General features: G+C 41.4%; 1 protein-coding gene across 1 annotated transcript in view; it reads left to right on the top strand.

Annotated features, from left to right (window-relative positions):
* LOC135498061 (uncharacterized) overlaps positions 1–13,861 on the top strand; it is a 133,705-nt gene that overhangs the window by 94,505 nt on the left and 25,339 nt on the right. The gene's annotated exons all lie outside the window — the stretch shown is intronic.

Here is a 13,861-nt window from a genome sequence, read left to right as displayed (position 1 = left end):
ACTTTAAAAAGGGCTCGTATTCGTCCACTCTTGAAGAAAGCAGGTCTTGACAAGGAGGAGCTGAGCCTGAGAGTGGTGATGATTGTGCTAACACCTGCATGACACAACTGAAAATGCTGAAAATGAATCAGCAAGTAGCTCACTTGACACTTGGGTAAGATAATGGGATGCTTGCTATCATAGGACAAGTTTGAGAATTGTAACCGTCCTCTAATCCTCAGGAGACCATCTTATCCCAGAAAAGGGTCAATATCAGTCAAGGGAGAACCCTTGGAAAGGGGTTTGTTTTGCTTAAGGACCTCTATTTGCTCCGAATAATGTGCCTGTTGTGCACTCCTGACCAATTCAAGCTCAGCTTTGGATAGTTCTTCCATAGTGAGAACACCCAGTCTTTTATCACAACTAGCAGACCGAAGGTTGTGACAAAACCTCAAAACCCAAGCGACAACGTTTACTGCTTTCGTGAATGTTCCCCATCTGTTCACTTGGAACAACGGAGAAGAACAAGGCACAATCATGCAACTATCCGTGGCATCTCGCTTCTCTTCAGAGACTTTCTCAACACAAATCACAGGCTGGCTTACTGGCTGGCAGAGAAGTTAAAGTAGAGCAGGACCCTGCAACCAAAGGCTTGAAGACACCAGCTGTTGGGCAGACAACCTCCTAGTGACCAAATCTGCAGGATTGTCCTTTCCAGGACAATGAGACCAATGAGAGGGTGTAGTGAGTTGCTGAATCTCACTGACACGATTAGCAACAATGGCCTTCTATCTACATGGTTCACCTTTGATCCAAGCAAGAGCAACCTGAGAATCTGTCCAACATCGATAAGGCACATCCTCAGACAATCTGAGGGCGGAGCGAACAAACACCGGCAACCTGGCACACAACAAAGATCCTAGGAGCTCTAATCAGGGTAAGGACACCAGCTTGGCCATCTGCGGAATCGGATCAGGATTTCAACAAGACTGTGAATCAAACAGGGGCCAGTTTCAAGGTAATCATTGAGAGATATGCCATTATGACCAGCCGCCGAGGCATCAAAAACCGGTCTCACTTTTGTGGTGAGACTACTTTCTTGAACAACAGGTCTGTGAGGCAGATAGAATGTGGGATAAGGAACAGCCAACTCATTGTCTGGGATCTCCTCTATGAATCCACTAGCTTCATACTCCCTGAAGACATTATCATACCTCTCATGCAAGACCGGATCCTTATCAAGACGACGTACCAGGCTACTAAAACGCTTCCTTGCTAGGCTCTCATTATCTAACAGCTTCTTCTTCGCAACTTCTAATTTCCATGGCAACGCTACCTCATATCGACCTTCGGACCTCTCGACCTTTTCTGAAAATTGCTGAAAGACTGGGTCAAACTTTGGGTTAGAAACATCAGAATCAGGGGGGAAGGGTGCGATACCAATCGACTCCAAATCCCAAAAGTTTCGAAGCACTGACTCTGGCACGTTTAACACAAGAGCTGAGGGGACACTGTTACTAAATTAGGTGACTGACATGACGGCTCAGTCCAAGAACCAGACAAAATCCAGTCAAAACAAGACTCCTGTGCTACTAAACTACCCACCTGACGGACACTCTACCCACCTGACGGACACTTTGAGCTTTGATAAACTTCCAGTAGAAATCAAGCCCAATCGAAACCTGCCTATCCTCACACACCGTGTCAGCCAAGACTACATCAGGGCCAAAACTTCTCAAAATATTCTGTGGTAGAGAGGGTCTAAGAAGGGGACAGCAGATGACTGGAACTTCAGTAGCACACAAGGACACACTCGTCTTTCCAAAGTAATCCTGTAATGACACATTACACAAGTTACTCATGTTACCAGTATTTTTGCTACCTCCAAAGGCAGCATACGATATAGGCTCCGAAGAGACCCACTTTGGTTTAACCGTTTTTACTAGACTTGAGGAAATGTATGACCTATTGGCCCCACTATCAAAAAGCACGGTTGCTTCCGTAAACCCATGTTCACCTTTACCCTAACTCTTTGCTGTTTGCATTGTACTAGTTGTATTCATCTTAGATGAAGTTACTGTATGCAAAACGCCTGACTGAGAAGAAGAAACTTCTCCTTCGTTACCATGGTTACCAACTTTGGGTTTACCGCTACTTTTGCCACTTATGGCACTACCACTACCAGTACCACTACCAGGCTTGTTCTCACACAAAATCAGGTGATGGTGACCATTACACTTGGAGCACTTGGCACCACATTGCTTAGCTACATGCGAGCTGCTAAGACACCGAAAACACAATCTTTCAGACAGTACACGTTTATGGCGGCCTTCCGGAGAAAGTTTCATAACCTCCCAGCATTTCCCTGAAGCATGAGGTTTGCTACAGAACCCACACTTCTTGGTATCACTAGAACTAGTCTGCAATGCTGACGCAGTAGCAACAGACTTTTCTTCAGGAAAAGTTTGTCCTGGTGTACTGACATTGCCAGAACCACCACTGCCCAGGGCGAGCACTTTGAAAGTCTCTGATCATTCTCGGCACATTATTTCCTTCCGTAGAATTTCAAGAAGAAACTCTAAGTCAGCTTCCTTTCCATCACCATCACGAGCCAATTCAAGTCGGATATCAGTTGGAAGTCGTGACAGAATCAGTGGCGTCATGAAGAACCCATACTCCTGTCCTTGTATGCCCAAAGACTCCAAACTACGGATGTGCAGCATCAACTCATCTTGCAAATACCAGAGATGTGACACTCGAATGCCCTTACTGCTATGAGCCGACATACTCGTTTGTAGAAGAGACTGAATATGCGCAAAAATAATGCGCTCCTTGCGCCCATAACGCTCGACTAGAAGTCTGCGTGCAACAGAGAAGTTACCCTCGGTCGCACCCAGTCCTCGAATCACTCCTCGGGCCTCCCCCTTCAACAATGACTGGAGGTAAGAAAATTTACTAATGACAGGGATTGAAGAGTTCTCGACCCGGGCCTTAAACTGATCCCAGAAACTTTGCCACTCGGTTATTTCACCACTGAACTTTGGCAGCTGCAGTTTTGGCAATCGGACACTACCAACACCACCCACATCGCTGCTACTTCGACTAACGGCGCCACTCGGCGACTCCAAGTCACTATGACTACTTGGGCTAAGCCCACCACTTTTATCTCTATTCACGTTGACTTTCTGATTCAACTTGTTGACCAAAACCAAGGCCTCGGTCGGACTCTTTTAGCCTTTGAAACTATTCCAAAAGCGACATCAATGTCCACTTCCAATTGCTCCTCAGGCAGGGATTCTTCAACTCCCTCTGGACACATTCCAGAGCAGCGAGACGCTTGTCAAAGTCCCCAATAGCCTCCTCTACAACCACTTTCACAGTTGAAAAATCAACATCGGCGTCTGCAGTGTCTTTACGCGCATCGCTACATGCATCGTCCAATGCATTTGCTGCACGGGTCAGCCAACTTCGTGCCGACGCTCGCGACTTCAAAAGTCCTTTCAATTCTTCATTTGCCTGAGGCGTCTTACTTGGCTTTTTTACGCCCCTACTTGTTCGGAAGATGTTATTTTTCCCGGGTTTCGGCACCAAAATATCGAGAATGATCTGTGGTCTCGACATTTAGGGCGTAAAAAGACGGCGAGCGAAGCCAAACGACCAACGAAATCGGGTAAAAATAAGCAGACGATTTTATTACATAATAAAAAAGCACCATCTATTGGGAGAGCGTGAAAATACATTAATTGAAAGAAAGATGGCAGCACCTTATCGTGACTTATGGAATTAAATGGTAACTTAACCCAATCTTTGACAGATGCTGCAACAGTAACGCACGATACAAATCAATAAACTCTACAGCTCTAACCATTTCCCCACATGGTTTGAGAGCACCGACTCCCATTCATGTATCACATCTTGATTTAGATTGCACACTATATCTGTGGCAAGATTAGATTGTCAGCAGTAACATTTAAATGCAATTGCCATGGCCATTGTGCTTACCTCTCATCAGAGACATCGGCCTACTTACCACATTTGACCTCCGCGACCTTTTAAAATGTAGGTCAAATAAAAAACCTGACGACGAGATATAGGGCATTGTGAAGCCCGTATCATATTGGACCGAAATTTGGTCTCCGAAGTCCCATTACATAGGGGTACATATGTACGAAGTTTCAAGTCAACGGATCCAGTAGTTACAAAACGTGCCCTGCTAACGGACAACGACGGACGTCCCGCCAATGCAAAAGCTTACCTCTAAGCTAAAAACCATTGTGTACAATCCGCATTAATCTTGAGAGCTACTTGTTTTAGTACAAATACAACAACATCTTATCCTACAATATGATATAACGTCAAATGACAATTACACAGAATCTGTACAGGTAAGGAGAGGGAAATGTGTCGTACGATGAGCTTTGTATGTCAAAGCAGGCCAGTGGACCATTTTGCTCCTAGAGCATCATATCACACATCATCGCCAGGAAGTCAACTCACACGGGAGTATTTCGACTCGTTTGTGACACGACGATGATGGTAGGGCAAACATTCTCACAACACATTTCAGAATGTCAATTTCTATGATTTCAAGCAACCTGCTTCTTCAAATCATGGACTGAATCCTTCAAGTACAATGTAGCAATTCATACTGTTACCACGGTGACAATGATGATGTGCCATTAGGCTAAAGAGAACAGTTGAAACTTGAAATCATAGACATGCAAAAAGATTGTGAGGTAGAAGTGTTGAGATAACGCCACAGAGAATGATTCTTATTTGATTCAAAGCTAGCCGCTCCTGAAAGATGGATGCAACCGTTCCGAAGCAACCATCAACTACACAGTGAGCGCTGCAATGAAGTTGTGTGGCAACTTTATATGCTATGTCATCACAATGATTTGACTGTCATCATATCTTGAAACGTGTCAATTTAGGAACCGAACCCGCCATTCTTGTGACAAAAAACTTCGCTAAGACTGAAAACTTGTTTGTACTCCATGACAACACTAGTTGTTGCCATGACAACTCCAGCTGTCAACACGAGACTCAAACCACAAATTGCCACAAACCCAATGTTCAAGTCCAAGTAAAATGTAAACATCAAGTAATGGTATTTGTTTCTCTCAGAAAGCACCAAGCATTATACATTTTATTACAAGTGGAGTTTAAAACCCGATTTCCACTAACGCATGCACTAGAGAGGGATTTGAATTCCATTCCAAGCAAGAATGGAAGCCCTACACTACTTTTTCAAGTTGTTCCTGTTAGGTGGAAGCACTTAGTGTACCTGATATGCCAAATCTTGCTCCAGTACTCGAACTTTTTAAATTCAAGATGACATCACACCTGGTCCCGGTTTCCCAACAAGTATTGGAGGTGTTGTGAGTGTCTTTGTACCAGGTGAGATGTTTCCTCTCAACATGAATGAAGTAGTCATGCTGATATAGGTGTCAAGTTAACACTTGTGTGAAGTCAGACACACATGATCAGCTATCAGTGTTTTGATTGGCTTTCGCTGGAGTTAAACTTTGCTGAAGAAAATTTTTTCAATCGGGCAACAGTCAAAATACGGAATAGTTCCCCCTTGTTTCCTGAGAAAGAAAGTATTGATGGGTAGCCTACAGCAAACATCCCAGTGAAGATCCAGGATGAAGATCATGCAAGTATTAGTGGAAATACGGCATTCTAGACACCCAGTTAACCCGAGTCACTATCACTTAAAAATACTAAAGATTCATACAATCATATCATATGGACAGATATAAAACAATAATGAAATGGTCAGGGCCATTGTGCTCACCTGTCACGACTAGTATTGGTCTGGAGTTATAGCCCTTAAATTTTCGATTCCGGCCCCTTGGTGACCATATTTGGAGTTTCACCGAACTGAATTAGGTGCTTTAGAAGAGGTCATCTTATGCTACATTTCAGTACAATTAAAAGTTGCTGCATCAAAAAATGACACAACGTGCCACGTTTCCATTTTTTCCAACTTTTACCTCTGACCTTGAAAAGTAGTTCAAATCAAAAACCCATATTATATGTGGTGCACTATCATGGCCAAGTTTTTTTTTGCAAAGCACCCCCAATATGCCTGTGGGAGCAGTGAGAGAACAATTATCTTATCTTCTGTCTATTGAGTTTATTGCCTCTCATCCATCCATATCGACGTTAGTCGTTAAATACAGTCCAACAGATCACACAGATCACGTAAAACTGAAAGATACAAACCATGACGAACATGTAAAATAACTTCAAAAGGTAGAAGGAACCAGTGCACTGCCAAAGGATACATCTCAGACACATGATATTATACAGGGTGTATCAGAAAAAATTAGACTGTCGAAAAAATCATCATAAAATTAACATAGGGAGGAGTTTTGAAAAACTAGCTACACCCCTTTGTAGAGGGTGTGATTCTGCATCGTATTATACCAGTGTCATCGTTAACACTTTACGTTCCAATGAGCATGGACAATTTGAATTTTGAAAAATTAAAGTCCTTTGCGCACGGGAATGTGAGGGTTAAAATTTGATGTATCAAAGTGAATGAAAAATTTAGATGGAGTGTAACTCGCATGCCAAAGCGTTTTTGAAATAATTAACCCTTTCACCCTCTAATCCTGAAACAAAACTATCTCATTTCTGAGTGCAGATCTTCATCAAGGGGTTAACGCAATGGCATGAAGTGGTTGTGACCATAATAACCATAAGTCCTATCTTGTCAAATTCATATTTTCTTCAAATAGCTACCTTATGTTGGTTAGATAATAGGCCTAACGTAATTCCTGGCCATAAATCTGTGAGCATCTGTGCATTTTGTCCTCACTGTTTGGCTTGTGTCCTGTGGTATGGATGCAAAATGGTCAGGCCACAGTACACCCCTCATCAGAGGTCTTTTCTGGTTACTGAATATCTCCAAACCAAAAGTGTCCCTGCTGTTCTTGAGCGGTTCCAACGTCAATTTCCAAATGTGAGAGTTCCAAGTCGTGCCACTGTCTTCAACAACGTCAATAAGTACCGTACTTCTGGAACCAGCCACAATCTCAACAAAGGGAGGTCGGGCCGACGAAGGACGGAACGTACTCCAGCCAACATTGAAGCAGTGAGGACACTCCTCGACGAACACCATGTCGGACAAGAGAGAGAGGAGACCATCAGCTGCAGAAGGAACGGTCTTGGCATGTCGTCAACCACATTCAATCGTATCACGCGCCTTGACCTGCGATTCCACCCGTACCAAATGATTAAGAGGCATCAACTTCTTCCCGGCGATTTGGCACGTTGCCTACGATTCTGCCAGTGGTTGCTTGGACAGCGGCAACGTTTCCTCGATGACTTTATCATCGGAGATGAGTCTGGCTTCGCCATGAATGCTTTTGTGAACAGCCATAACGTAAAGCTTGCAGCACACTGGACGCCAACTTCGGCGGCAAGGCGCGTCAGACTGAACGCGACTGAACGCCGCTCGACGCCAGAGTTGGCGGCAGTGGATCGCGCTCATAGCACACCTACTCAGAATTGGCGTCCAGTAGCGTCTTTTCCGCCACTTCCAAGAATCGTGGGGGCTGCCATTTTGATATCATGTGACGTCAAGACGCAAGCTGATTGGCCAAAGCCTCGCCGTTGACGCTGGTTGACGCCAACTCTGGCGGCGATCCGTAGCACACCTGGATTCTTCTTGCGTTCACTGGCGTTCAAAAATCAAACATTCTAGATTTCTGGCGGCAAGTGGCGGCAAGTGGCGGCAAGTGGCGTTTGCCTGACGCCGTCCGTAGCACACTACGGATTTTTCAGGCGTTCAGGACTTTTGCGGCAAAAAACGCGCCTTGCCGCCGGAGTTGGCGTCCAGTGTGCTGCAAGCTTTAGGGAATATCGCCCGAGGTGAGAGCAGCCACTTGATTTTGCATACGAGCGCAATGACGCCCGGCACAAGGTAACGGTCTGGATTAGCTTAGTCGGCAACGGAGCCATCGTCAGACCTTTCTTCTTTCGCCAAAACCTGAATGGCGAGGACTACCTCCAAATGATCAATGAACGTGTGGTTCCCGCTATCAACAGAATGCGCAGGTTTAGGCCACAAGGAAGGGATGCCATCGAATTCCGGCGCGCTTGGTGAGCGCAGGATGGCGCGCCACCCCACAGACGGAGGGTTGTTACCGAGCGGCTGACAGAACTGTTCGGAGACAGAGTTGTTGCGTTGAACAGACCAGTGGAATGGCCTCCGCGGTCTCCCGACCTTACACCACTCGACTACTTCCTGTGGGGCCACCTTAAATCAAAGGTTTATGTCACACCCCCTGCCAACCTGGATGATCTTGAGAGAAGGATCACAGCCGAAGTTGAGATCTTAAGGGAAGACGGAGCGGTGATAAGGCGTGCTGTTGGGCACATGTTGCGAAGGGCACAAATCTGCGTTCAAAGAAACGGTGCCCACGTGGAGGACTAAGGAACTTTTGATTGTCCCATTGCACCATGACAGGAAATTCCAGAAAGTACAAGACCATTGTAAGGAGAATTGTGTGATTTGACAGTTTAATTCATTGTACATTTACATGTACATGTACATTGTGAATGCTTTGTTAAAAATGCCAATGGGCTACTGTACAATTAGGTTATTTTTTCTTTTAAGTGATCTTCCTCAGCCGAACAATGACGGTGTACGCTTACATTCATGTAAACCTAACAGTCAGTACATATAAGACAGTTTAAGTTTCTTGACCCCTTGATGAAGATCTACACTCAGAAATGAGATAGTTTTGTTTCAGGATTAGAGGGTGAAAGGGTTAATTATTTCAAAAACGCTTTGGCACGCGAGTAAAACTCCATCTAAACTTTTCATTCACTTTGACACATCCAATTTTAACCCTCACATTCCCGTGCGCAAAGGACTTTAATTTTTCAAAATTCAAACTGTCCATGCTCATTGTAACGTAAAGTGTTAACGATGACACTGGTATAATTCGATGCAAAATCACACCCTCTACAAAGGGGTGTAGCCAGTTTTTCGAAACTCCTCCGTATGTTAATTTTATGATGATTTTTTCGACAGTCTAATTTTTTCTGATACACCCTGTATTGTATTGTCTAAACAGGTATTGAATCAACATTACCAAACACAGAGGAAATGAGCTCAAGACCAGAGCTTCTTCTACACCGAGCCTCCATCATCCAGCGCCATCTATTGTTAATACGAACCAAATGGATTGTCGAACACGTTGTCATTGACGCTGCTCTATTCAACTCGATTAGGGCCAACTTACAGCCACAAAATCATCTAAGCTTGGTTTCAGTGTAGTCTATACATATTATTCTATATTTGCCTCTGTGACCGGCGTTGCCTAACACACAAAGAGACCTTAACAGGCCTTCGCAAACGGCAGGGATGAAATCCCTTCTTCACACAGAAAAAGTTTCTATTAATAATAATAATAATAATAATAATAATAATGATACTAATAGTAATAATAATAGTTTATTTCTCTCATATAACCTGACATGAGGTCATTGTGAGGCCGACAAAAGACATACACAATCAGATGGCATTTAGCGGGTTGCATTTACAATACAAATACAATTAATATGATTAAGTAATTGGATTGAGGTGATTACGACCACCGACTACAAGACCATAGTTCTGCAGAACCATTGTCCTGCAATCAATGCTCGCAATCACCTCAAACTGACAGCGATGAGTCTACAAAAACATGCTAAATTTTGCAATTTTGGTTTACCTTTTATCAGAGAAGATATTTTGAACTTTAATGATATGAAATTCCCGAGGGAGTTTTTCATTTATAGAAGGAGAAATTTCTTTCCTGGTTTGACTAAAGTACGGGCATTTACAAATATAATGGATTTTGTCTAACAAAGTTGTCTGCTTACAGATAAATAATGCAAAAACAGTTGCTATAAAATTAGGAGATGATGAGACCTTTTATAATCAAGGAGCAGGGAAAGATTTAGTTTGGCAACATAAGGGAAAGTTCACACTGTTAGGCATTGACTTCAACTTGGATGAGGAAGATATTACAAGAGGTAACTATCTGAAGAAAATGGCAAGCTTTAAAAATACCCTCAACATATGGACATCAAGAAACCTTACAATCTTTGGGAAAACTACCATCATAAAATCTCTAGCACTACCAAAAATAGTTCATCTTTTTACTGCTCTTCCAAACCCCCCAGAAAATATTCTCAAAGAACTACAAAACGCCTGCTTTCATTTCATATGGGGTAACACGGACAAAATCAAGCGCACAGTCATGTATAACAAACTAGAAGAAGGAGGGCTAAAGATCCCACACATAGAAACTTTCTGCAAAAGCCTTAAAATAACATGGATAAAACGGATCCTAAATGACTTAGACTTCGAAGACTGGAAAATACTTCTCAATACCTATACCGAAAAATATGGAGGTAATTATATTTGGCTTGCAAAGGAGGAAAAACCATCTTTCTACGAACATCTAAACCCTTTTTGGAAAGATGTGTTTCGGGCTTGGTATGAGTTAAAACTTCAAAATAGATTAGAAGAGGAAGATCCAAGAAATGAACCATTATTCTACAACTGCAAGATAAAAATAGGAAGAAACTCATTTTTCATCAAAGAATGGTATCAAAGAGGAATAACACACATAAATGACATAATTGACAATCAGGGAAACTTCAAAACATGGAATGACATAAAAACCACAGTTGGCGACACAAGTAACTTCCTACAGTATATAGGATTAAAAAGGGCAGTACCCAAAACCTGGAAAGACAAACTAAAAGGCAAAAAATTAGGAACGATACAAGATCAACTACTAAAAAAAATACAGAATACCCCAAAACCAAACAGGTTCACCTACTCAAAAATGATAGAGAAGACAACCATCAAAGCTATCAGCACACAGAACAAATGGAAGGAAAAATTAGGGGAAACTACGGATGAAGAGGCTTGGAACAAACTCTACACCATACCATTAACATGCACCAAAGATACCAGACTAAGAGCCCTACAATTTAAACTCCTACACCGAATTATTCCAACAAATATATTCCTATACCAAGCAAAACTTGCAAATACAACAAACTGCTCCTTTTGCACAATATACACTGAAACTATAGAACATTTATTCTGGGACTGTCAAAAATCTAAAAGTATATGGCTTCAAATGGGAGATTTCTTAAAACAAAAACAAATAACTTACAACTTCAATAAAATCAATGTTCTGCTGGGAGACATAAAGGGGTCATGTCTTATTGAACAGCTAAAATTAATCATAAAAGAATTCATTTACACATCAAAACTAAAGGAAGAGGACTTAAATTTTAAAAAACTACAAAACATCATCAAATACAAAGCTAATATAGAAAAGAATTACACAAACCCCAATGAACATTACCAAAAATGGAAAAATATCGTTTAAACAAATAGAGCCCAACCCCTTACAATCAATAAAAAAAAACAACAAACAAACATGTTCCATGCACCTGCACCTCTGCACATGCACCAATAGTGCACTTTTATATTTCAAAACTTTCCCAATGTATAATTAAGGACTTTAAAGAATACTAACAATCCTTTTACCCTTTCCATACTCCGCCTCCACAAAAAGGTTTTTTTTCCGTGAAATGTAAATATAGAAAAAAAGAAAAAAATGTATAATGTAAAATTTAAAATGTAAAAAAAGAAAGTACTAGGGAAATAAAAATATATATTACAAAAAAAAAAGTTGTCTGCTTACAGAGTCAACATTCTTCCTCCCTAATTTCCTGTCCATATAATCGCGTTTTCGAAAGTGGAATGTTTGAGCAGCCCGCCCTGATATTACATAAAGTGTCAAAATACATAAGCTTACTTAGATAAACTTCTTTATCAAAATGTTTTTTAACGATTCTATAAAATTTGCACCTATCATCGTTTTCAATATCATTCCACAACTTTTGCACGAATTGGCCACGCAGGCGTTGTTTTACCCACACCTTCACTTTTGCTGCGTTTAATTCCAGTGGTTGGTACCACGAAACTCAAACACCACATTCATTTAATATTTCTTGACTTCGCAACTTCAACCGTAGTTAATATAACCTCGTTCCGTGTGATCACAACTAATATTACAAAAAACCGTTGACCATTTTTCAATCAATGATCTCACGAGTCGAGACCAAAAAGCAATGACTCTACCTTTAATTTCAATTTCGATAGGCAAACGGCCCAGTTCTCCTTACACGATGGCCGAAGGTGTACTCAAAGGGAGATGTAGCAAATACTTACAAAACTTTAGATGCACTTTTTCTATAATTTTCACATTTCCGACCCCCCAGACCTCGCATCCATACAACATTTCAGGTAGGACGACCTTATCGAATGACTCCAAACTGAGGTCAACTGGCAGTTTCAATTTCCTTCATGTCCTTAATACTCCAAACATAGATTTCAATCCCTTATGATAAGACCTGTCTATAGCTTTTTGCAGACTTCCATTGCATGAAAACAAAACTCCTAAATATAGATACTCGTCAACAATTCCTAAATTTATGTCTCCAAAAGAAAAGACCGGTTGATTTCTTCTTGGTTTTCCTCTGGAGAAGATTATGATTTTTCTTTTACTAGAGTTCACTGTTAATTTCCAGATATCACAATATTCCTTTAGAAGATTTAACCCCTCTTGCAACTGCTGTTCCGATTCGGCCAACAGAATCATGTCGTCCGCATATAATAGAATGGCCAGTCGCAAATAGGTTTCCAGTGATTCTACGAAAGCACATCGGCAAACTGGTTTTAAATTTGACGGGCCGTTGAAGTTATGATTTGCCAGAAATTCATCAAAATCATTTAAAAATTGTGCAAAAAGAATTGGTGATAGGTTCTCGCCCTGTCGCACACCCACACTTGAAGGGAAGAAATCTGAGAACTTTTCACCGACTTGAACACATGATTTTGCCATTTAATACAAATTTTTTACCACGCGTAGTACTTTTCCACTTATTCCTGCTTGCAGTAATTTCCTCCAAATCCCGTCGAAACCACGCTTGAAATCTACGAAAGCTACGAATAACTTTTTCCCTTTACAGAGATACAGATTAACTAGGGTTTGAAGACACTTTATGAAATGCTGTCTAATTTGTGTGCCCGATTATCACCTGTTTAAACACTTTAAACAAGACAACGGTGTTTAACTGAAAAACATCGGGCCTACATGTCTATGTATGTGCAATGTGCAATGTGCAATGTTGACTTGACCAGGAAATATAGCATAACTGCATTACTTCTCTATGTGTTCATCTTGAAATTACTACCCCGCTATACATTGTTATAGATGTATGTACGGATTGTCCCAGTCTGCTTCATGACAACAGAAGATACAAACAAACACAGTGGCTATCTTTGCCATCAGGCCAACATGTAATACCGTATACTGATGATGAACACAATCATATTAATTACTAAAAATTTGAGTCTAAAACATAATATTGTTTAACAAAAACATAATCACTGCAGACTTCGCCCAACAGTCTGCATAAAACACTAACGATTAAAACAATATTTACTGACAACTTCAGTCTAAAACTTAATGCAGTACCTAAAATGCAAGGTAGTATTACAACTTTACAATAGGCTGTAGTAACAGAGCAAAATTAGGGCCAATTGTTCAGCATTTGAGAGTATGTTGGATTTTGCATAACTCCATTGGTGTTGGCAGTCATGGCAGTGGGAGCAGTTGGTTGAGTGAAGAAACCACACTGAGCTTGATAGATTAAGTTGTTTATATCAAATCTGAAATGGTTTCTGGTGTGCTCGTTCATTTTTCTCATGCACTGACCTACATATGTACAAAATGAAGGGATTTTATCATCATCTTCAAGGCTGTGTGGCTTTGGTTGCTGTGCTGTA

This window comes from Lineus longissimus, chromosome 13 (assembly GCF_910592395.1).
Source record: "Lineus longissimus chromosome 13, tnLinLong1.2, whole genome shotgun sequence".
NCBI classification, from domain to species: Eukaryota; Metazoa; Nemertea; class Pilidiophora; order Heteronemertea; family Lineidae; genus Lineus; species Lineus longissimus.
The sequence above is the reverse complement of the archived record's forward strand: the minus strand, read 5'-3'. Positions and strand labels throughout refer to the sequence as shown.